Source organism: Cherax quadricarinatus, chromosome 26, assembly GCF_038502225.1.
Source record: "Cherax quadricarinatus isolate ZL_2023a chromosome 26, ASM3850222v1, whole genome shotgun sequence".
Lineage (NCBI taxonomy): Eukaryota > Metazoa > Arthropoda > Malacostraca > Decapoda > Parastacidae > Cherax > Cherax quadricarinatus.
Genome location: NC_091317.1, coordinates 34,763,853 through 34,788,180, shown reverse-complemented (window position 1 = coordinate 34,788,180; position 24,328 = coordinate 34,763,853). Strand labels below are relative to the sequence as shown.

The following is a 24,328-nucleotide window of genomic DNA, read 5'->3' as shown; positions in this document are numbered from 1 at the left end:
GGATGGATATGAGGTACACAAACTAGCCACTACCATCCACAGGATGGATATGAGGTACACAAACTAGCCACTACCATCCACAGGATGGATATGAGGTACACAAACTAGCCACTACCATCCACATGATGGGTATGAGGTACACAAACTAGCCACTACCATCCACAAGATGGGTATGAGGTACACAATAAACTAGCCACTACCATCCACAGGATGGGTATGAGGTACACAATAAACTAGCCACTACCATCCACATGATGGGTATGAGGTACACAATAAACTAGCCACTACCATCCACAGGATGGATATGAGGTACACAATAAACTAGCCACTACCATCCACAGGATGGATATGAGGTACACAAACTAGCCACTACCATCCACAGGATGGATATGAGGTACACAAACTAGCCACTACCATCTACAGGATGGATATGAGGTACACAATAAACTAGCCACTACCATCCACAGGATGGATATGAGGTACACAATAAACTAGCCACTACCATCCACAGGATGGATATGAGGTACACAAACTAGCCACTACCATCCACATGATGGATATGAGGTACACAAACTAGCCACTATCATCCACAGGATGGATATGAGGTACACAATAAACTAGCCACTACCATCCCCAGGATGGATATGAGATACACAATAAACTAGCCACTATCATCCACAGGATGGATATGAGGTACACAAACTAACCACTACCATCCACAGGATGGACATGAGGTACACAATAAACTAGCCACTACCATCCACAGGATGGATATGAGGTACACAATAAACTAGCCACTATCATCCACAGGATGGATATGAGGTACACAAACTAGCCACTACCATCCACAGGATGGGCATGAGGTACACAATAAACTAGTAACTACCATCCACAGGATGGATATGAGGTACACAAACTAGCCACTACCATCCACAGGATGGATATGAGGTACACAATAAACTAGCCACTACCATCCACAGGATGGGTATGAGGTACACAATAAACTAGCCACTACCATCCACGGGATGGATATGAGGTACACAATAAACTAGCCACTACCATCCACAGGATGGATATGATTTACACAAACTAGCCACTACCATCCACAGGATGGATATGAGGTACACAAACTAGCCACTACCATCCACTGGATGGATATGAGGTACACAAACTAGCCACTACCATCCACTGGATGGATATGAGGTACACAAACTAGCCACTACCATCCACTTGATGGATATGAGGTACACAATAAACTAGCCACTACCATCCACAGGATGGATATGAGGTACACAAACTAGCCACTATCATCCACAGGATGGATATGAGGTACACAAAAAACTAGCCACTACCATCCACAGGATGGATATGAGGTACACAAAAAACTAGCCACTACCATCCACAGGATGGATATGAGGTACACAAAAAACTAGCCACTACCATCCACAGGATGGATATGAGGTACACAAAAAACTAGCCACTACCATCCACAGGATGGATATGAGGTACACAAAAAACTAGCCACTACCATCCACAGGATGGATATGAGGTACACAAAACACTAGCCACTACCATCCACAGGATGGATATGAGGTACACAAAAAACTAGCCACTACCATCCACAGGATGGATATGAGGTACACAAAACACTAGCCACTACCATCCACAGGATGGATATGAGGTACACAAAAAACTAGCCACTACCATCCACAGGATGGAAATGAGGTACACAAAAAACTAGCCACTACCATCCACAGGATGGAAATGAGGTACAAAAAAAACTAGCCACTACCATCCACAGGATGGATATGAGGTACACAAAAAACTAGCCACTACCATCCACAGGATGGATATGAGGTACACAAAAAACTAGCCACTACCATCCACAGGATGGATATGAGGTACACAATAAACTAGCCACTACCATCCACAGGATGGATATGAGGTACACAAAAAACTAGCCACTACCATCCACAGGATGGATATGAGGTACACAAACTAGCCACTACCATCCACAGGATGGATATGAGGTACACAAACTAGCCACTACCATCCACAGGATGGATATGAGGTACACAAACTAGCCACTACCATCCACAGGATGGATATGAGGTACACAATAAACTAGCCACTACCATCCACATGATGGATATGAGGTACACAATAAACTAGCCACTACCATCCCCAGGATGGATATGAGGTACACAGTAAACTAGCCACTATCATCCACAGGATGGATATGAGGTACACAAACTAGCCACTACCATCCACAGGATGGATATGAGGTACACAAAAAACTAGCCACTACCATCCACTTGATGGATATGAGGTACACAATAAACTAGCCACTACCATCCACAGGATGGATATGAGGTACACAAAAAACTAGCCACTACCATCCACAGGATGGATATGAGGTACACAAAAAACTAGCCACTACCATCTACAGGATGGATATGAGGAACACAAAAAACTAGCCACTACCATCCACAGGATGGATATGAGGTATACAAAAAACTAGCCACTACCATCCACAGGATGGATATGAGGTGCACAAAAAACTAGCCACTACCATCCACAGGATGGATATGAGGTACACAAACTAGCCACTACCATCCACAGGATGGATATGAGGTACACAAACTAGCCACTACCATCCACAGGATGGATATGAGGTACACAAACTAGCCACTACCATCCACAGGATGGATATGAGGTACACAAAAAACTAGCCACTACCATCCACAGGATGGATATGAGGTACACAAAAAACTAGCCACTACCATCCACAGGATGGATATGAGGTACACAATAAACTAGCCACTACCATCCACAGGATGGATATGAGGTACACAAAAAACTAGCCGCTACCATCCACAGGATGGATATGAGGTACACAAAAAACTAGCCACTACCATCCACAGGATGGATATGAGGTACACAAAAAACTAGCCACTACCATCCACAGGATGGATATGAGGTACACAAAAAACTAGCCACTACCATCCACAGGATGGATATGAGGTACACAAAAAACTAGCCACTAACATCCACAGGATGGATATGAGGTACACAAAAAACTGGCCACTACCATCCACAGGATGTATATGAGGTACACAATAAACTAGCCACTACCATCCACAGGATGGATATGAGGTACACAAACTAGCCACTACCATCCACAGGATGGATATGAGGTACACAAAAAACTAGCCACTACCATCCACAGGATGTATATGAGGTACACAATAAACTAGCCGCTACCATCCACAGGATGGATATGAGGTACACAAACTAGCCACTATCATCCACAGGATGGATATGAGGTACACAACAAACTAGCCACTACCATCCACGGGATGGATATGAGGTACACAAACTAGCCACTATCATCCACAGGATGGATACGAGGTACACAAAAAACTAGCCACTACCATCCACAGGATGTATATGAGGTACACAATAAACTAGCCACTACCATCCACAGGATGTATATGAGGTACACAATAAACTAGCCACTACCATCCACAGGATGAATATGAGGTACACAATAAACTAGCCACTGCCATCCACAGGATGTATATGAGGTACACAATAAACTAGCCACTACCATCCACAGGATGGATATGAGGTACACAAAAAACTAGCCACTACCATCCACAGGATGGATATGAGGTGCACAAAAAACTAGCCACTACCATCCACAGGATGGATATGAGGTGCACAAAAAACTAGCCACTACCATCCACAGGATGGATATGAGGTACACAAAAAACTAGCCACTACCATCCACAGGATGGATATGAGGTGCACAAAAAACTAGCCACTACCATCCACAGGATGGATATGAGGTACACAATAAACTAGCCACTACCATCCACAGGATGGATATGAGGTACACAAAAAACTAGCCACTACCATCCACAGGATGGATATGAGGTACACAAAAAACTAGCCACTACCATCCACAGGATGGATATGAGGTGCACAAAAAACTAGCGACTACCATCCACAGGATGGATATGAGGTACACAATAAACTAGCCACTACCATCCACAGGATGGATATGAGGTACACAAAAAACTAGCCACTACCATCCACAGGATGGATATGAGGTACACAAAAAACTAGCCACTACCATCCACAGGATGGATATGAGGTGCACAAAAAACTAGCCACTACCATCCACAGGATGGATATGAGGTACACAATAAACTAGCCACTACCATCCACAGGATGGATATGAGGTACACAAAAAACTAGCCACTACCATCCACAGGATGGATATGAGGTACACAAAAAACTAGCCACTACCATCCACAGGATGGATATGAGGTACACAATAAACTAGCCACTACCATCCACAGGATGGATATGAGGTACACAAAAAACTAGCCGCTACCATCCACAGGATGGATATGAGGTACACAAAAAACTAGCCACTACCATCCACAGGATGGATATGAGGTACACAAAAAACTAGCCACTACCATCCACAGGATGGATATGAGGTACACAAAAAACTAGCCACTACCATCCACAGGATGGATATGAGGTACACAAAAAACTAGCCACTAACATCCACAGGATGGATATGAGGTACACAAAAAACTGGCCACTACCATCCACAGGATGTATATGAGGTACACAATAAACTAGCCACTACCATCCACAGGATGGATATGAGGTACACAAACTAGCCACTACCATCCACAGGATGGATATGAGGTACACAAAAAACTAGCCACTACCATCCACAGGATGTATATGAGGTACACAATAAACTAGCCGCTACCATCCACAGGATGGATATGAGGTACACAAACTAGCCACTATCATCCACAGGATGGATATGAGGTACACAAAAAACTAGCCACTACCATCCACAGGATGGATATGAGGTACACAAACTAGCCACTATCATCCACAGGATGGATACGAGGTACACAAAAAACTAGCCACTACCATCCACAGGATGTATATGAGGTACACAATAAACTAGCCACTACCATCCACAGGATGTATATGAGGTACACAATAAACTAGCCACTACCATCCACAGGATGAATATGAGGTACACAATAAACTAGCCACTGCCATCCACAGGATGTATATGAGGTACACAATAAACTAGCCACTACCATCCACAGGATGGATATGAGGTACACAAAAAACTAGCCACTACCATCCACAGGATGGATATGAGGTGCACAAAAAACTAGCCACTACCATCCACAGGATGGATATGAGGTGCACAAAAAACTAGCCACTACCATCCACAGGATGGATATGAGGTACACAAAAAACTAGCCACTACCATCCACAGGATGGATATGAGGTGCACAAAAAACTAGCCACTACCATCCACAGGATGGATATGAGGTACACAATAAACTAGCCACTACCATCCACAGGATGGATATGAGGTACACAAAAAACTAGCCACTACCATCCACAGGATGGATATGAGGTACACAAAAAACTAGCCACTACCATCCACAGGATGGATATGAGGTGCACAAAAAACTAGCGACTACCATCCACAGGATGGATATGAGGTACACAATAAACTAGCCACTACCATCCACAGGATGGATATGAGGTACACAAAAAACTAGCCACTACCATCCACAGGATGGATATGAGGTACACAAAAAACTAGCCACTACCATCCACAGGATGGATATGAGGTGCACAAAAAACTAGCCACTACCATCCACAGGATGGATATGAGGTACACAATAAACTAGCCACTACCATCCACAGGATGGATATGAGGTACACAAAAAACTAGCCACTACCATCCACAGGATGGATATGAGGTACACAAAAAACTAGCCACTACCATCCACAGGATGGATATGAGGTGCACAAAAAACTAGCAACTTCGGTGACAAAATCAACATTTAATTCCATCATTCAAACTCCATTTATTAAAATTACTCAGGGTATCCTGTAGTAATTTAAGCGGCTTTTATTATACGTTTTACCCGAGATATCTGCATGACTGACGCGTGCGTGCGTGTGTGTGTGTGTGTGTGTGTGTGTGTGTGTGTGTGTGTGTGTGTGTGTGTGTGTGTGTGTGTGTGTGTGTGTGTGTGTGTGTGTGTGTGTGTGTGTGTGTGTGTGTGTACCTCTGATGAGTTGCCAGAGTTTGTATACTGCCTTACAGAGGCGACGGAGAAACAACAGCAATAGTAACAGCAACAGCAGCAGCAGCAACAGCACCAGCAGCAGGAGGAGCAGCAGCAACAGCAGCAACAGCAGGAGCAGCAGCAGGAGCAGGAGGAGCAGCAGCAACAGCACCAGCAGCAACAGCAGGAGCAGCAGCCGCAGCACCAGCAGGAGCAGCAGCCGCAGCAGCACCAGCAGCAACAGCAGGAGCAGCAGCCGCAGCACCAGCAGCAACAGCAGGAGCAGCAGCCGCAGCAGCACCAGCAGCAACAGCAGGAGCAGCAGCCGCAGCATCAGCAGCAACAGCAGGAACAGCAGCACCAGCAGGAGCAGCAGCCGCAGCACCAGCAGCAACAGCAGGAGCAGCAGCAGCAGGAGCAGCAGCAGCAGCAACAGCAGGAACAGCAGCACCAGCAGGAGCAGCAGCCGCAGCACCAGCAGGAGCAGCAGCAGCAGCAGGAGCAGCAGCAGCAGCACCAGCAGCAACAGCAGGAGCAGCAGCCGCAGCAACAGCAGGAGCAGCAACAGCAGGAGCAGCAGCCGCAGCACCAGCAGCAACAGCAGGAGCAGCAGCAGCAGGAGCAGCAGCCGCAGCACCAGCAGCAACAGCAGGAGCAGCAGCAGCAGCAGCAGCAACAGCAGGAGCAGCAGCCGCAGCACCAGCAGCAACAGCAGGAGCAGCAGCAGCAGCAGCACCAGCAGCAACAGCAGGAGCAGCAGCTGCAGCACCAGCAGCAACAGCAGGAACAGCAGCACCAGCAGGAGCAGCAGCCGCAGCACCAGCAACAGGAGCAGCAGCCGCAGCAGGAACAGCAGCCGCAGCAACAGCAACAGCAGGAGCAGCAGCCGCAGCAACAGCAGCAGCAGCAGCAGCACCAGCAGCAACAGCAGCAGGAGCAGCAGCCGCAGCAGCAACAGCAGGAGCAGCAGCCGCAGCAGCAACAGCAGGAGCAGCAGCAGCAGCACCAGCAGCAACAGCAGTAGCAGCAGCACCAGCACCAGCAGCAACAGGAGCAGCAGCCGCAGCACCAGCAGCAACAGCAGGAGAAGCAGCCGCAGCACCAGCAGCAACAGCAGGAGCAGCAGCCGCAGCACCAGCAGCAACAGCAGGAGCAGCAGCACCAGCAGCAACAGCAGGAGCAGCAGCCGCAGCACCAGCATCAACAGCAGGAGCAGCAGCCGCAGCACCAGCAGCAACAGCAGGAGCAGCAGCCGCAGCACCAGCAGCAGCAGGAGCAGCAGCAGGAGCAGCAGCAACAGCAGGACAAGCAGCAACAGCAGGACAAGCAGCAACAGCAGGACAAGCAGCAACAGCAGGACAAGCAGCAACAGCAGGACAAGCAGCAACAGCAGGACAAGCAGCAACAGCAGGACAAGCAGCAACAGCAGCCGCAGCACCAGCAACAGCAGGAGCAGCAGCAGCAGCACCAACAGCTGGAGCAGCAGCAGCAGCACCAGCAGCTGGAGCAGCAGCAGCAGCACCAGCAGCAGCCGCAGCACCAGCAGCAACAGCAGGAGCAGCAGCAACAGCAGGAGCAGCAGCAGCAGCACCAGCAGCAACAGCAGGAGCAGCAGCAGCAGCACCGGCGACAACAGTACCAGCACCAGCAGCAACAGCAACAGCAGCAACAGCAACAGCATCAACAACAGCAGCAGCACCAACAGCAACAACAGCAGCAACAACAGCACCAGCAACAACAGCAGCAACAGCAACAACAGCAACAGCACCAGCAGCAACAGCAGCAACAGCATCAGCAGCAACAGCACCAGCAACAGCAGCAACAACAGCACCAGCAACAACAGCAGCACCAGCAGCACCAGCAACAACAGCACCAACAACAGCACCAGCAACAACAGCACAAGCAACAGCACCAGCAACAACAGCACCAGCAACAACAGCAGCAACAGCAACAACAGCAGCAACAACAGCACCAGCAGCAACAGCAGCAATAACAGCACCAGCAACAACAGCAGCAACAACAGCACCTGCACCAACAGCAGCAACAACAGCACCAGCACCAACAGCAGCAACAACAGCAGCAACAGCAGCAACAACAGCACCAGCAACAACAGCAGCAACAGCACCAGCAACAGCAGCAACAACAGCACCAGCAACAACAGCAGCAACAGCAGCAACAACAGCAGCAACAACAGCACCATCAACAACAGCAGCAACAACAGCACCAGCAACAACAGCACCAGCACCAACAGCAGCAACAACAGCACCAGCAACAACAGCAGCAACACCAGCACCAGCAACAACAGCAGCAACAACAGCACCAGCAACAACAGCAGCAACAGCACCAGCAACAGCAACAACAGCAGCAACAACAGCACCAGCAGCAACAACACCAGCAACAACAGCACCAGCAACAACAGCAGCAACAACAGCACCAGCAACAACAGCAGCAACAGCACTGGCAACAATAGCAGCAACAACAGCAGCAGCAGCAACAACAGCACCGGCAACAATAGCAGCAACAGCACCAGCACCAACAGCAGCAACAACAGCACCAGCACCAATAGCAGCAACAACAGCACCAGCACCAACAGCAGCAACAACAGCACCAGCACCAATAGCAGCAACAACAGCAGCAGCAGCAACAACAACAGCACCGGCAACAATAGCAGCAACAACAGCACCAGCACCAACAGCAGCAACAACAGCACCAGCACCAATAGCAGCAACAACAGCACCAGCACCAACAGCAGCAACAACAGCACCAGCACCAATAGCAGCAACAACAGCAGCAGCAGCAACAACAGCACCGGCAACAATAGCAGCAACAACAGCACCAGCACCAACAGCAGCAACAACAGCACCAGCACCAATAGCAGCAACAACAGCACCAGCACCAACAGCAGCAACAACAGCACCAGCACCAACAGCAGCAACAACAGCACCAGCACCAATAGCAGCAACAACAGCACCAGCACCAACAGCAGCAACAACAACAGCAGCAGCAGCGTCAAGTGTTGCCCACTGACACACTTCCATAGTGTTTACTTTCACATTCTCAACGCCGTCTCTTCCTCAACGCCCCCTCCCCCTCCCCCTCCCTCCCCACTGGGCCATCCCCCTCCGCGTCCCCACTCCGCCATCCCCCATCCCCTCCCCTCGTGGCTCCCTCCCCCTCCCCTACCCAGTGTCTCCCTCCTACGTCATCTCCCTCACTTCCTCTTACGTCTCTCTCTCACCTCTCCACCTACCTCCCCCATTCCCTCCACCCCTTCTTCCCCTCCACCTCCCCCCCGTTCCTGCATCTTCTCATTACTCATTCATGGTTGCTGGTGGTTTGGTTGATAGCGTCCTGAGCCCACACACTTAGGGTCCGGGATCGATCCCAGGCACGGGTGAAACGTTTGGCGTGTTTCCTTACACCTCTTGCCTCTGTTCACCTAGCGCTGACTATTAGTGGACTGGTGTGGGTGGCATCCTGGGAAACATAAGAAAGAAGGAACACTGCAACAGGCCTACTAGCCTAAGAAAACACGATTAACCTAAGTTGCAAAAATGCTCTGCCTAACCCGGGTTTTTCTGTATAGTATGTCACTGATGTCAGCTATGGTCTGTATAAGTTGTATCATGTCCTTGTGCAAATAAATATTATTATTATTATTATTATTATTATTATTATTATTATTATTATTATTATTATTACGCACTCTTCCTCTACCTCCATCTCCCTGTCCTTCTGGTTTACTTCCCACACTATAATTATTTTTTTTATTAACACATCGGCCGTCTCCCACCAAGGCAGGGTGGCCCGAGAAAGAAAAAAAACTTTCATCATTCATTCCATCACTGTCTTGTCAGAGGCATGCTTACACTATAGACTAATCTTTTCAATATATCTCCAGAAACTGGCATAGTGCCAAACAAGTGGAAAATGGCAAATGTGATACCCATTTACAAGGCAGGTGACAGGTCCTTAGCGGTGACAGGCTAAGGGAAAATTTATGGAAAAATTTATGGAAACAATAATTGCCGAGGAAATTCGTAGCCATCTTGAAAGACAAATTGTTTAATGAATTACAGCACAGTTTTGCAAAAGGGTATTCCTGTCTTACGAATTTACTAACTTTTTTCACTAAGGTGTTTGAGGAGGCAGATCATGGTACTGAATATGATATTGCGTATATGGACTTCAGTAAGGTTTTCGACAGAGATCCACATCAGAGGCTATTGAGGAAAATTGAGGTACACGGAATAGGAGAAATTTTTTTCTGGGTAGAGGCATGGTTGACAAATAGGCAGCAGCGAGTTTGGTTAAATGGGGAGAAATCAGAATGGGGGCACGTCACAAGCAGTGTTCCTCAGGGGTCAGTGTTGGGCCCCCTTGTTGAAGGAATAAATAGCGACATAAGCAAATTTGCTGACACCAAAATAGGCCGTCCAATTCATTTTATTGAGGACATTCGAGCACTCCAGGAAGATTTGAATAGACTGATGCAGTGGTTGGAGAAGTGGCAGATGCAGTTTAATATAGACAAATGCAAAGTTCTAAATGTTGGACAGGACAATAACCATGCCACATATAAACTAAATAATGCAGATCTTAATATTTCGGATTGCAAAAAAAATTTAGGAGTTCTGGTTAGCAGTAATCTGAAACCAAGACAACAGTGCATAAGTGTTCGCAATAAAGCTAATAGAATCCTTGGCTTCATATCAAGAAGTATAAATAATAGGAGTCCTCAGGTTGTTCTTCAACTCTATACATCCTTGGTTAGGCCTCATTTAGATTATGCTGCACAGTTTTGGTCACCGTATTACAGAATGGATATACAGTGGACCCTCAACCAACGGCATTAATCCATTCCAGAGGGCTTTCCGTTGATCGAAATTGCCGTTGGTCGAGTTCATTTTCCCCATAAGAAATAATGGAAATAGAATTAATCCATTCCTGACACCCCAAAGTCTGATTTTTTTTTTTACATGAAATATACATTTCCTTATATGGAAAGGAATGAGACATGCAAAATAAACAATAATTAAATGCCACTTACCTTTATTGTGGAGTTGTTGTTGAGTGACGTGCCAGCAGCAGGGGAATTCAGGATTGTCTATTGCTTGGAAGGAGAATCCCCTTCCAGAAGGACTTCAGGTACCAAGTCCTTTGGTGGGGTTACCTCCCTTCTTGGTTTTTTAATGCCACTAGGACCAGCTTGAGAGTCACTGGACCCCTGTCACACAAAATAGCTGTCCAGAGAGCTCTGTTTCCCACGTGCCTTTAGGATTTCCCTAGAATGGGACACAAGAGAGTCACTGAACATGTTGCCAGTGCGGCTGCAACTTCGGTGACAGGATAAAATTCTTCGATAAATGCTTGCACCTTTGTAAACATTAAAACACATTTTCCTAATGCTTGTTGAAGTCATCTTCCTCCGAATCTTAAATCTCTCAAACCAGCCTTTGCTGGCCTTAAATTCATCAGCAGCAGCACTAGTTTGAGGCATTTTCTTAATGAGATGATCTTGCAACTTTCTTGCCTTTTCACAAATTATAGACTGAGAAACACTATCACCTGATAATTGTTTTTCGTTTATCCATACCAATAACAGTCTCTCTACCTCTTCAACTATTTGTGGTCTCCGTTTTGAAAACATACTTGAACCTTTCGCAACAACAGCTTCCTTGATTGCCTATCTGTTCGCCAAGATAGCACTGATGGTTGAATGTGATTTGTTGTATTGCCTTTCCAACTCAGTCATACGCACTCCACTCTCGTATTTTTCAACGATCTCCTTCATTTCCACCGTAATCCTCACCCTTTTTAACACAGGCTTGGTACTAGCTTATTTATCTTATTTGGTGGCTTATTTAGCACTAGAAACTGTGGAATAATCCAAAATATATGGGAGGCACACGTGCAAACTGACCGCAACAGCTTGTAAACAATGGCACACTGACTCTTGGAGTGGCTGGGCCCGTCGTTGGTTAATTTTTTCGCCGTTGGTTAAGGCATTTTTCCTACGGCAAGAAGTGCCGTTGGACGAAATAGGCGTTACTTAATGCCGCCGTTAGTTGAGGGTCGACTGTAAATGCTCTGGAAAACGTACAAAGGAGGATGACAAAGTTGATCCCATGTATCAGAAATTTTCCCTACGAGGATAGACTGAGGCCCTGAATCTGCACTCTAGAAAGGCGTAGAATTAGGGGGGATATGATCGAAGTGTATAAACAGAAAACAGGAATAAATAAAGGGGATGTAAATACGGTACTAAAAATATCTAGCCTAGGCAGGACTCCAGTAATGAGTTTAACTTGGAAAAATTCAGATTCAGGAAGGATATAGGAAAGCACTGGTTTGATAATAGAGTTGTGGATGAGTGGAACGAACTCCTGAGTGGATGTGGGTGGGTGTGAGTTGGACCTGATAGCTTGTGCTACCAGGTCGGTTGCCGTGTTCCTCCCTTAAGTCAATGTGACCTGACCTGACTAGGTTGGGTGCAATGGCTTAAGCCGGTAGGAGACTTGGACCTGCCTCGCATGGGCCAGTGGGCCTTCTGCAGTGTTCCTTCGTTCTTATGTTCTTATGAGTGGGTGTGGGTGGGTGTGAGTTTGACCTGACTAGCTTGTGCTGCTAGGTCAGATGCTGTGCGCCTTCGTTAAGTGAATGTGACCTGACCTGACTAGGCTAGGCTAGGGCATTGGCTTAAGCCTGTAGGAGAATTGGACCTGCCTCGCATGGACCAGTAGGTCTGTTGCAGTGTTCCTTCTTTCTTATGTTCTTATAGTTATAAAACTGCAACATTAACACCCTTCCTTCACAGTGCAGACACTGTACTTCCCATCTCCAGGACTCAAGTCCGGCCTGCTGGTTTCCCTGAATACCTTCATAAATGTTTCCTTGCATACACTCCAACAGCACATCAAGTCCTAAAAACCATTCGTCTCCATTCGCTCCTAACACGCTCACGCATGCTTGCTGAAAGTCCAAGCCCCTCGCACACAAAACCTCCTTTACCCCCTCCCTCCAACCTTTCCTAGGCAGACCCCTACCCCGCCTTCCCTCCACTACAGATTTATACACTCTCGAAGTCATTCTATTTCGTTCCATCCTCTAAAAATGTCCAAAGCATCTCAATAACCCCTCCTCAGCCCTGTGGATAATAGTTTTGGTAATCCCGCACCTCCTCCAAATTTCCGAACTACGAATTCTCTGCATTATATTCACACCACACATTGCTCTCAGACATGACATCTCCACTGCCTCTAGCCTTCTCCTTGTTGCAACATTCACCACCCATGCTTCACATCCATACAAGAGAGTTGGTATAACTATACTCTCATACTTTCCCCTCTTTGCTTCCATGGACAAAGTTCTTTGTCTCCACAGACTTCTCAGTGCACCACTCACCTTTTTCACCTCATCAAATCTATGATTCACCTCATCTTTCATAGATCCATCTGCTGACACGTCCACTCCTAAATATCTAAATACATTACCTCCTCCATACTTTCTCCCTCCAATATATCCAATCTTTCATTATGATAGTTACAATGTAACTATCATAGTTACAATGTAACTATCATAGTTACAATGTAACTATCATAGTTACAATGTAACTATCATAGTTACAATATAACTATCAGTTACAATATAACTATCATAGTTACAATATAACTATCATAGTTACAATGTAACTATCATAGTTACAATGTAACTATCATAGTTACAATGTAACTATCATAGTTACAATGTAACTATCATACAGAATAGTGTAGCAACACACTGCTGATGCTCCTACACTATAACCAGTTATGAGTGGTGGAGTACGACATGGAAACACCTAGTTTTTGTTCCCACTGTGTAGCTCTCTTATACACTAGTAGAGTCGTACACCACTGGTGTATCACACACTGGTGTAACCTGCAGTACAAGGCCAGGCATCACGTTACCACGTTTGGTTCCGCTCCAGACAACTGTCAAGTCGCGGGTCTGTGAATTTTTATTTTATATCCGGATAACTTGGATTATTACGAGTTACACCTACACGAAGTTTTATTAGACACTCCATCAAGGGTTGTAGGTGATACTTGGTGACAAATGTCTGCTGCTTTCCGTGTCACCTTTCAACACACACACACACACACACACACACACACACACAAACACGTACAAGTTACAGAAAGTGCAAAGGTTTGCAACAAGACTAGTCCCGGAGGTAAGGAGTGTCATACGAGGGACAGGTTAAGGGAAATCAACCTGACGACAGTGGAGGACAGGAGGGATAGGTGGGACATGTTAACGACACACAAAATACTAAGAGTAATTTTCAAGGTGGATAGAGACGGGACGTTTCAGAGATGGGACACAGCAACAAGGAGTCATAAGAACATAAGAAAGAACACTGCAGGAGGCCTACTGGGCTAAGCTAGTCAGGTCCAAGTCACAGCCACATAAGGAGCACTACATCAGACCTATTAACATAAGCACAACAGGAGGTTGAAGACTCAGATGAGTCAGAGGGATGTTAGGAAGTATTGATTCAGCCATAGAGTTGTCAGGAAGTGGAACAATCTGTAGAGTGATGTAGTGGAGGCAGGATCCATACACAGCTTTAAGAAGAGATATGATAAAGCTCATGAAGAAGGGAGTGTGTGGACCTAGTAGCTACCAGGGAAGAGGCGGGACCAGGAGCTGTGAATCGACCCTTGCAACCACAAACAGGTAATAACAAATAGGCAAAAACACCCCCACACAACTAGCGAAGAGGCGGTACCAGGAGTTATAAACTGACCCTCGCAACTACATAGGTGAGTACACATAGGTGAGTACACATAGGTGAGTACACATAGGTGAGTACACACGTGAAAGCAGGTCAGTGGCAGGACTCAACGTTTTTCACCAGTGACGCAACAAGCGCCTGAGTACTGCTGCAAGGTGGGGAGAAGGGGCTACACTGAGGAGTGGGGGCTACACTGAGGAGTGGGGGCTACACTGAGGAGTGGGAGCTACACAGAGTGGGGGAGAAGAGTGGGCTACACTGGTCAGGAGGGGAAGAGTGGGCTACACTGGTCAGGGGTGAGCGAGGGAAGAGTGGGTTACACTGGTCAGGGGTGGGCGAGGGAAGAGTGGGTTACACTGGTCAGGGGAGCGTGAGGGGAGAGTGGGTTACACTTTTCAGGGGTGGGTGAGGGGAGAGTGGGTTACGCTGGTCAGGGGTGGGTGAGGGGAGAGTGGGTTACACTTTTCAGGGGTGGGTGAGGGGAGAGTGGGTTACATTGGTCAGGGGTGGGTGAGGGGGAGAGTGGGTTACACTGGTCAGGGGTGGGTGAGGGGAGGGTGGGTTACGCTGGTCAGGGGTGGGTGAGGGGAGAGTGGGTTACACTTTTCAGGGGTGGGTGAGGGGAGAGTGGGTTACAGTGGTCAGGGGTGGGTGAGGGGGAGAGTGGGTTACACTGGTCAGGGGTGGGTGAGGGGAGGGTGGGTTATGCTGGTCAGGGGTGGGTGAGGGGAGAGTGGGTTACACTGGTCAAGATTGGGAGAGGGGAGAGTGGGTTACACTGGTCAAGATTGGGAGAGGGGAGAGTGGGTTAAACTGGTCAAGATTGGGTGAGGGGAGAGTGGGTTACACTGGTCAGGGGTGGGTGAGGGGAGAGTGGGTTACACTGGTCAGGGGTGGGCGAGGGAAGAGTGGGTTACACTGGTCAGGGGTGGGTGAGGGGAGAGTGGGTTACACTGGTCAGGGGAGGGTGAGGGGAGAGTGGGTTACACTTTTCAGGGGTGGGTGAGGGGAGAGTGGGTTACATTGGTCAGGGGTGGGTGAGGGGGAGAGTGGGTTGCACTGGTTAGGGGTGGGTGAGGAGAGGTTGGGTTACACTGGTCAGGGGTGGGTGAGTGGAGAGTGGGTTACACTGGTCAAGGGTGGGTGAGGGGAGAGTGGGTTACACTGGTCAGGAGGGGAAGAGTGAGCTACACTGGTCAAGGGTGGGCGAGGGAAGAGTGGGTTACACTGGACAGGGGTGGGTGAGGGGAGAATGGGTTACACTGGTCAGGGGTGAGTGAGGGGGAGAGTGGGTTACACTGGTCAGGGATGGGTGAGGGGAGAGTGGGTTACACTGGTCAGGGGAGGGGAGAGTGGGTTACACTGGTCAAGATTGGGTGAGGGGAGAGTGGGCTACACAGGTCAGGGATGGGTGAGGGGAGAGTGGGTTACACAGGTCAGGGGTGGGCGAGGGAAGAGTGGGTAACACTGGTCAGGGGTGGGTGAGGGGGAGAGTTGGGTACTCTGGGTAGGGGTACGTGAGGGGAGTGGGGTACCCTGGGTAGGGGTATGTGAGGGGGAGAGTGGGGTACTCTGGGCAGGGGTATGTGAGAGGGGGAGAGTGGGGTACTCTGGGCAGGGGTATGTGAGAGGGGGAGAGTGGGGTACTCTGGGCAGGGGTATGTGAGAGGGGGGAGAGTGGGGTACTCTGGGCAGGGGTATGTGAGAGGGGGAGAGTGGGGTACTCTGGGCAGGGGTATGTGAGGGGGAGAGTCGGGTACTCTGGGCAGGGGTATGTGAGGGGGAGAGTGGGGTACTCTGGGTAGGGGTACGTGTGGGGAGTGGGGTACCCTGGGTAGGGGTATGTGAGAGGGGGAGAGTGGGGTACTCGGGGCAGGGGTATGTGAGAGGGGGAGAGTGGGGTACTCTGGGCAGGGGTATGTGAGAGGGGGAGAGTGGGGTACTCTGGGCAGGGGTATGTGAGAGGGGGAGAGTGGGGTACTCTGGGCAGGGGTATGTGAGGGGGGAGAGTGGGGTACTCTGGGCAGGGGTATGTGAGGGGGAGAGTCGGGTACTCTGGGCAGGGGTATGTGAGGGGGAGAGTCGGGTACTCTGGGCAGGGGTATGAGAGGGGGAGAGTCGGGTACTCTGGGCAGGGGTATGTGAGGGGGAGAGTCGGGTACTCTGGGCAGGGGTATGTGAGGGGGAGAGTCGGGTACTCTGGGCAGGGGTATGTGAGGGGGAGAGTCGGGTACTCTGGGCAGGGGTATGTGAGGGGAGAGTGGGGTACTCTGGGCAGGGGTATGTGAGGAGGAGAGTGGGGTACTCTGGGAAGGGGTATGTGAGGGGGAGAGTCGGGTACTCTGGGCAGGGGTATGTGAGGGGGAGAGTCGGGTACTCTGGGCAGGGGTATGTGAGGGGGAGAGTCGGGTACTCTGGGCAGGGGTATGTGAGGGGGAGAGTGGGGTACTCTGGGCTGGGGTATGTGAGGGGGAGAGTGGGGTACTCTGGGCAGGGGTCTGTGAGGGGGGAGTGGGGTACTCTGGGCAGGGGTATGTGAGGGGAGGAGAGTGGGGTACTCTGGGCAGGGGTATGTGAGGGGAGAGTGGGGTACTCTGGGCAGGGGTATGTGAGGGGAGAGTGGGGGTACTCTGGGCAGGGGTATGTGAGGGGAGGCGAGTGGGGTACTCTGGGCAGGGATATGTGAGGGGAGAGTGGGGTACTCTGGGCAGGGGTATGTGAGGGGAGAGGGGGGTACTCTGGGCAGGGGTATGTGAGGGGAGAGTGGGGTACTCTGGGCAGGGGTATGTGAGGGGAGGAGAGTGGGGTACTCTGGGCAGTGGGTGGGGGGAGAGTACTCTGGGCAGGGGTATGTGAGGGGAGAGTGGGGTACTCTGGGCAGGGGTATGTGAGGGTAGAGTGGGGTACTCTGGGCAGGGGTATGTGAGGGGAGAGTGGGGTACTCTGGGCTGGGGTATGTGTGGGTAGAGTGTGGTACTCTGGGCAGGGGTATGTGTGGGGAGAGTGGGGTACTCTGGGCAGGGGTATGTGAGGGGGGGAGAGTGGGGTACTCTGGGCAGGGGTATGTGAGGGGAGGAGAGTGGGGTACTCTGGGCAGGGGTATGTGAGGGGAGGAGAGTGGGGTACTCTGGGCAGGGGTATGTGAGGGGAGGAGAGGGGGGTACTCTGGGCAGGGGTATGTGTGGGGCGGAGAGGGGTACTCTGGGCAGGGGTATGAGGGGAGGAGAGTGGGGTACTCTTGGCAGGGGTATGTGAGGGGAGGAGAGTGGGGTACTCTGGGCAGGGGTATGTGAGGGGAGGAGAGTGGGGTACTCTGGGCAGGGGTATGTGAGGGGAGGAGAGTGGGGTACTCTTGGCAGGGGTATGTGTGGGGAGGAGAGTGGGGTACTCTGGGCAGGGGTATGTGAGGGGAGGAGAGTGGGGTACTCTGGGCAGGGGTATGTGAGGGGAGGAGAGTGGGGTACTCTGGGCAGGGGTATGTGAGGGGAGGAGAGTGGGGTACTCTGGGCAGGGGTATGTGAGGGGAGGAGAGTGGGGTACTCTGGACAGGGGTATGTGAGGGGAGGAGAGTGGGGTACTCTGGGCAGGGGTATGTGAGGGGAGGAGAGTGGGTACTCTGGGCAGGGGTATGAGGGGAGGAGAGTGGGGTACTCTGGGCAGGGGTATGTGAGGGGAGGAGAGTGGGGTACTCTGGGCAGGGGTATGTGAGGGGAGGAGAGTGGGGTACTCTGGGAAGGGGTATGTGAGGGGAGGAGAGTGGGGTACTCTGGGAAGGGGTATGTGAGGGGAGGAGAGTGGGGTACTCTGGGCAGGGGTATGTGAGGGGAGGAGAGTGGGGTACTCTGGGCAGGGGTATGTGAGGGGAGGAGAGTGGGGTACTCTGGGCAGGGGTATGTGAGGGGAGGAGAGTGGGGTACTCTGGGCAGGGGTATGTGAGGGGAGGAGAGTGGGGTACTCTGGGCAGGGGTATGTGAGGGGAGGAGAGTGGGGTACTCTGGGAAGGGGTATGTGAGGGGAGGAGAGTGGGGTACTCTGGGAAGGGGTATGTGAGGGGAGGAGAGTGGGGTACTCTGGGCAGGGGTATGTGAGGGGAGGAGAGTGGGGTACTCTGGGCAGGGGTATGTGAGGGGAGGAGAGTGGGGTACTCTGGGAAGGGGTATGTGAGGGGAGGAGAGTGGGGTACTCTGGGCAGGGGTATGTGAGGGGAGGAGAGTGGGGTACTCTGGGAAGGGGTATGTGAGGGGAGGAGAGTGGGGTACTCTGGGAAGGGGTATGTGAGGGGAGGAGAGTGGGGTACTCTGGGAAGGGGTATGTGAGGGGAGGAGAGTGGGGTACTCTGGGAAGGGGTATGTGAGGGGAGGAGAGTGGGGTACTCTGGGCAGGGGTATGTGGGGGAGAGAGTGGGGTACTCTGGGCAGGGGTATGTGAGGGGAGAGTGAGGTACTCTGGGCAGGGGTATGTGAGGGGAGAGTGGGGTACTCTGGGCAGGGGTATGTGAGGGGAGAGTGGGGTACTCTGGGCAGGGGTATGTGAGGGGGGGAGAGTGGGGTACTCTGGGCAGGGGTATGTGAGGGGAGGAGAGTGGGGTACTCTGGGCAGGGGTATGTGAGGGGAGGAGAGTGGGGTACTCTGGGCAGGGGTATGTGAGGGGAGGAGAGTGGGGTACTCTGGGCAGGGGTATGTGAGGGGAGGAGAGGGGTACTCTGGGCAGGGGTATGAGGGGAGTAGAGTGGGGTACTCTGGGCAGGGGTATGTGAGGGGAGGAGAGTGGGGTACTCTGGGCAGGGGTATGTGAGGGGAGGAGAGTGGGGTACTCTGGGCAGGGGTATGTGAGGGGAGGAGAGTGGGGTACTCTGGGCAGGGGTATGTGAGGGGAGAGTGGGGGTACTCTGGGCAAGGGTATGTGTGGGGAGGAGAGTGGGGTACTCTGGGCAGGGGTATGTGAGGGGAGGAGAGTGGGGTACTCTTGGCAGGGGTATGTGAGGGGAGGAGTGGGGTACTCTGGGCAGGGGTATGTGAGGGGAGGAGAGTGGGGTACTCTGGGCAGGGGTATGTGAGGGGAGGAGAGTGGGGTACTCTGGGCAGGGGTATGTGAGGGGAGGAGAGTGGGGTACTCTGGGAAGGGGTATGTGAGGGGAGGAGAGTGGGGTACTCTGGGAAGGGGTATGTGAGGGGAGGAGAGTGGGGTACTCTGGGCAGGGGTATGTGAGGGGAGGAGAGTGGGGTACTCTGGGCAGGGGTATGTGAGGGGAGGAGAGTGGGGTACTCTGGGAAGGGGTATGTGAGGGGAGGAGAGTGGGGTACTCTGGGCAGGGGTATGTGAGGGGAGGAGAGTGGGGTACTCTGGGCAGGGGTATGTGAGGGGAGGAGAGTGGGGTACTCTGGGAAGGGGTATGTGAGGGGAGGAGAGTGGGGTACTCTGGGAAGGGGTATGTGAGGGGAGGAGAGTGGGGTACTCTGGGCAGGGGTATGTGAGGGGAGGAGAGTGGGGTACTCTGGGCAGGGGTATGTGAGGGGAGGAGAGTGGGGTACTCTGGGAAGGGGTATGTGAGGGGAGGAGAGTGGGGTACTCTGGGCAGGGGTATGTGAGGGGAGGAGAGTGGGGTACTCTGGGAAGGGGTATGTGAGGGGAGGAGAGTGGGGTACTCTGGGAAGGGGTATGTGAGGGGAGGAGAGTGGGGTACTCTGGGAAGGGGTATGTGAGGGGAGGAGAGTGGGGTACTCTGGGAAGGGGTATGTGAGGGGAGGAGAGTGGGGTACTCTGGGAAGGGGTATGTGAGGGGAGGAGAGTGGGGTACTCTGGGCAGGGGTATGTGAGGGGAGGAGAGTGGGGTACTCTGGGCAGGGGTACAAACACTACCATTACATGGGTTACCTACAGTTTACCTGTGCTCGCTTCTGTAACTGTTGTTGGGTTTTATATCTCGTGTTAATGAAGTCACACTTGCGGAAGTCAGCGCCCCCGCAGTCCGGTCCCAGACCAGACCTCATGGTTGCTAAACTGATCGATCAAGCTGTTAGTACTCGCTGCTCGCAGTCCAACTTGTACACACCACAACCTGGTTGATCAGTTACTGTTTTCAAGAATCTGTCAGTTTCCCTCTTACAAACAACAAGAGGTGTAGACAATCCCTCTTATGTATGAGGGGGAAGATGCTGAGTCGTGATCCTTCAACACAGAGTTCTCTCTCAATATAATCATCGCTTCCCTGCTTTTCATTGGAGATATTCTCCACCGTCTCCCCAGCCTCTTATGTTCGTTAGCAATAATTTCGGTATGTAGGTTTGGTACCAATTTCTCCAGTATTGCATCTTTCTCGCCTACGTTCTAAGGAGTATAATTCTAGGGACTGCCTGCACTTCCAGCAATTTAGGTGCTTGACTGAGTTCATACTAGTTGTGAAGGTTCTCTCTACATTTTCCGGTTCAGGTATTTCGCCTGTCTTGAGGACAGGTGATGTCAGTACACAACAATATTCCAGCCTGGAGATAACAGGTGACATAAGAACATAACGAAGGAACACTGCAGAAGGCCTACTGGCCCATGCGAGGCAGGTCCAAGTCTCTTACTGGCTTAAGCCAATGCACCCAACCTAGTCAGGTCAGGTCACATTGACTTAAAGGAGGAACACGGCAACCGACCTGGTAGCACAAGCTATCAGGTCCAACTCACACCCACCCACATCCACTCATGTATTTATTCAACCTATTTTTAAAACAACACAACGTTCTGGCCTCTATAACTGTACTTGGGAGTTTGTTCCACTCATCCACAACTCTATTACCACACCAGTACTTTCCTATATCCATCCTGAATCTGAATTTCTCCAACTAACACCATTGCTGCGAGTCCTGTCTAGGCTAGATATTTTCAGCACACTATTTACATCCCTTTATTTATTCCTGTCTTCCATTTATACACCTCAATCATATCCCCCCTAATTCTACGTCTTTCTAGAGAGTGCAGATTCAGGGCCCTTAGTCTATCCTCATAGGGAAGGTTTCTGATACATGGGATCAACTTTGTCATCCTCCTTTGTACATTTTCCAGAGCATTTATATCCATTCTGTAATACGGTGACCAAAACTGTGCAGCATAATCTAAATGAGGCCTAACCAAGGATGTATAGAGTTGAAGAACAACCTGAGGACTCCTATTATTTATGCTTCTTGATATGAAGCCAAGGATTCTATTAGCTCTATTACGAACACTTATGCACTGTTGTCTTGGTTTCAGATTACTGCTAACCAGAACTCCTAAATCTTTTTCGCAATCCGTAATATTAAGGTCTACATTATTTAGTTTATATGTGGCATGGTTATTGTCCTGTCCAACATTTAGAACTTTGCATTTGTCTATATTAAACTGCATCTGCCACTTCTCCGACCACTGCATCAGTCTATTTAAATCTTCCTGGAGTGCTCGAATGTCCTCGTCAGAATGAATTCGACGGCCTATTTTGGTGTCATCGGCAAACTTGCCGATGTCGCTCTTTATGCCCTCATCAATGTCGTTTATGTAGATTGTGAACAACAGGGGGCCCAACACTGACCCCTGTGGAACACCGCTCGTGACGCTTCCCCACTCTGATTTCTCCCCATTTATGCAAACTCTCTGCTGCCTATTTGTCAACCATGCCTCTATCCAGGAAAAAATTTCTCCTCCTATTAAATGTGCCTTAATTTTCCTCAATAGTCTCTGATGTGAGACCCTGTCAAAAGCCTTACTGAAGTCCATATACACAATATCATATTCATTACCATGATCTACCTCCTCAAATACCTTAGTGAAAAAAGTTAATAAATTCGTAAGGCAGGAACGCCCCTTTGTAAAACCATGCCGAGATTCGTTGAATAATTTATGCTTTTCAAGGTGGCTACGAACTGCCTCGGCAATTATTAATTCCATAAATTTTCCCCCCCCTATGGAGGTTAGGCTTATTGGTCTATAGTTCGAAGCTAAGGACCTGTCACCTGCTTTGAAAATAGGTATCACATTTGCCATTTTCCACTTATCTGGCACCATGCCAGTTTGTAGTGATATGTTGAAAAGATTAGCCAAAGGTTTGCTGAGCTCCTCTTTACATTCCTTTAGAACCCTTGCATACAGTTCATCAGGGCCTAGGGATTTGTTAGGTTTTAATTTATCTATTTGCCTAAGGACCATGTCACTTGTGACCCTAATCGTGCACAGTTTATTATCGTCCTGTTCTACATAATTTATCATTTCTGGAATATCGCTGGTATCCTCCTGTGTAAAAACTGAGAGGAAGTATGTGTTAAAAATTCTACACATTTCCTTATCACTGTCAGTGAGCTGACCCGAGGAACTTTTGAGTGGGCCTATCTTGTCCCTGATCTTACTTCTGTATACCTGAAAGAATCCTTTTGGGTTAGTCTTCGAATCTCTTGCAACTTTAACCTCATAATCTCTTTTTGCTTTTCTAATTCCTTTTTTAATTTCTCTCTTTAACTGAATATATCGATTTCTTAACTGCCCCTCTCCTCTTTTGATTTGCCTATATATGCCTCTCTTTTGACCAATCAGATATTTTAATCTATTGTTCATCCATTTAGGATCATTTTTGTTTGATCTGATTTCCCTATTTGGAACATAATTTGACTGAGCAGCTAGAACTATGCCCTGGAAAGCGTCATATCGGCAACCATCACCACCTACCTGACCCTTAGTCAGGTCATTCCAGTTCAGCCCACCTAAGTAATTTTTCAGTCCTATGAAATCAGCCAAGCGAAAGTCAGGACTTGATTGCCATTATTAGGGGAATTCCATGATATATTAAAACTGAGTGATTTGTGATCACTTTCCCCAAGCTCATCATTAACCTCAAGATTATTAATTAGTGTTTCCCTACTGGCAAGAACCAAGTCAAGGAGGTTATTTCCCCTAGTTGGCTCTGTCACAAACTGTTTTAAAAAGCAATCCTGAATCGTATCAAGAGAGTCACCTGACTCTAAATTTCCTGTCAAATTGCTCCAGTCAGTCTGTCTATAGTTGAAATCTCCCATTAGCACAACATTTTCGTATGTAGATGCCTTACGAATTTCGTCCCATAGAAGTTTACTGCACTCCCTATCAAGATTTGGGGCCCTGTAAATCACACCCAAAATTAGTTTTTCTCGGCCCTCGAGAAGCTGTAACCAAACAGATTCAGTGACCGACGCTTCTAATTTTATATCTTGTCTAATACAACAATTTAAATTGTCTCTGACATACATCGCTACTCCACCACCTTTCCTGTTGACCCTATCAGTGTGGAATAATTTATAGCCTTGTATGTGACATTCAGAGGGCATCTCTGTCTTTCAGATTGAGCCAGGTCTCTGTTATAGCAATAATATCTATATTTCCTGCACTTGCAATTAATCTTAGCTCATCTATCTTATTTCTTACACTCCT

General features: G+C 49.5%; 1 protein-coding gene across 5 annotated transcripts in view; it reads right to left on the bottom strand.

Moving 5' to 3' along the window:
• The window catches only part of atos (atos homolog atossa), a 566,597-nt gene that overhangs the window by 262,126 nt on the left and 280,143 nt on the right, over positions 1 to 24,328 (bottom strand). The window lies entirely within an intron of this gene.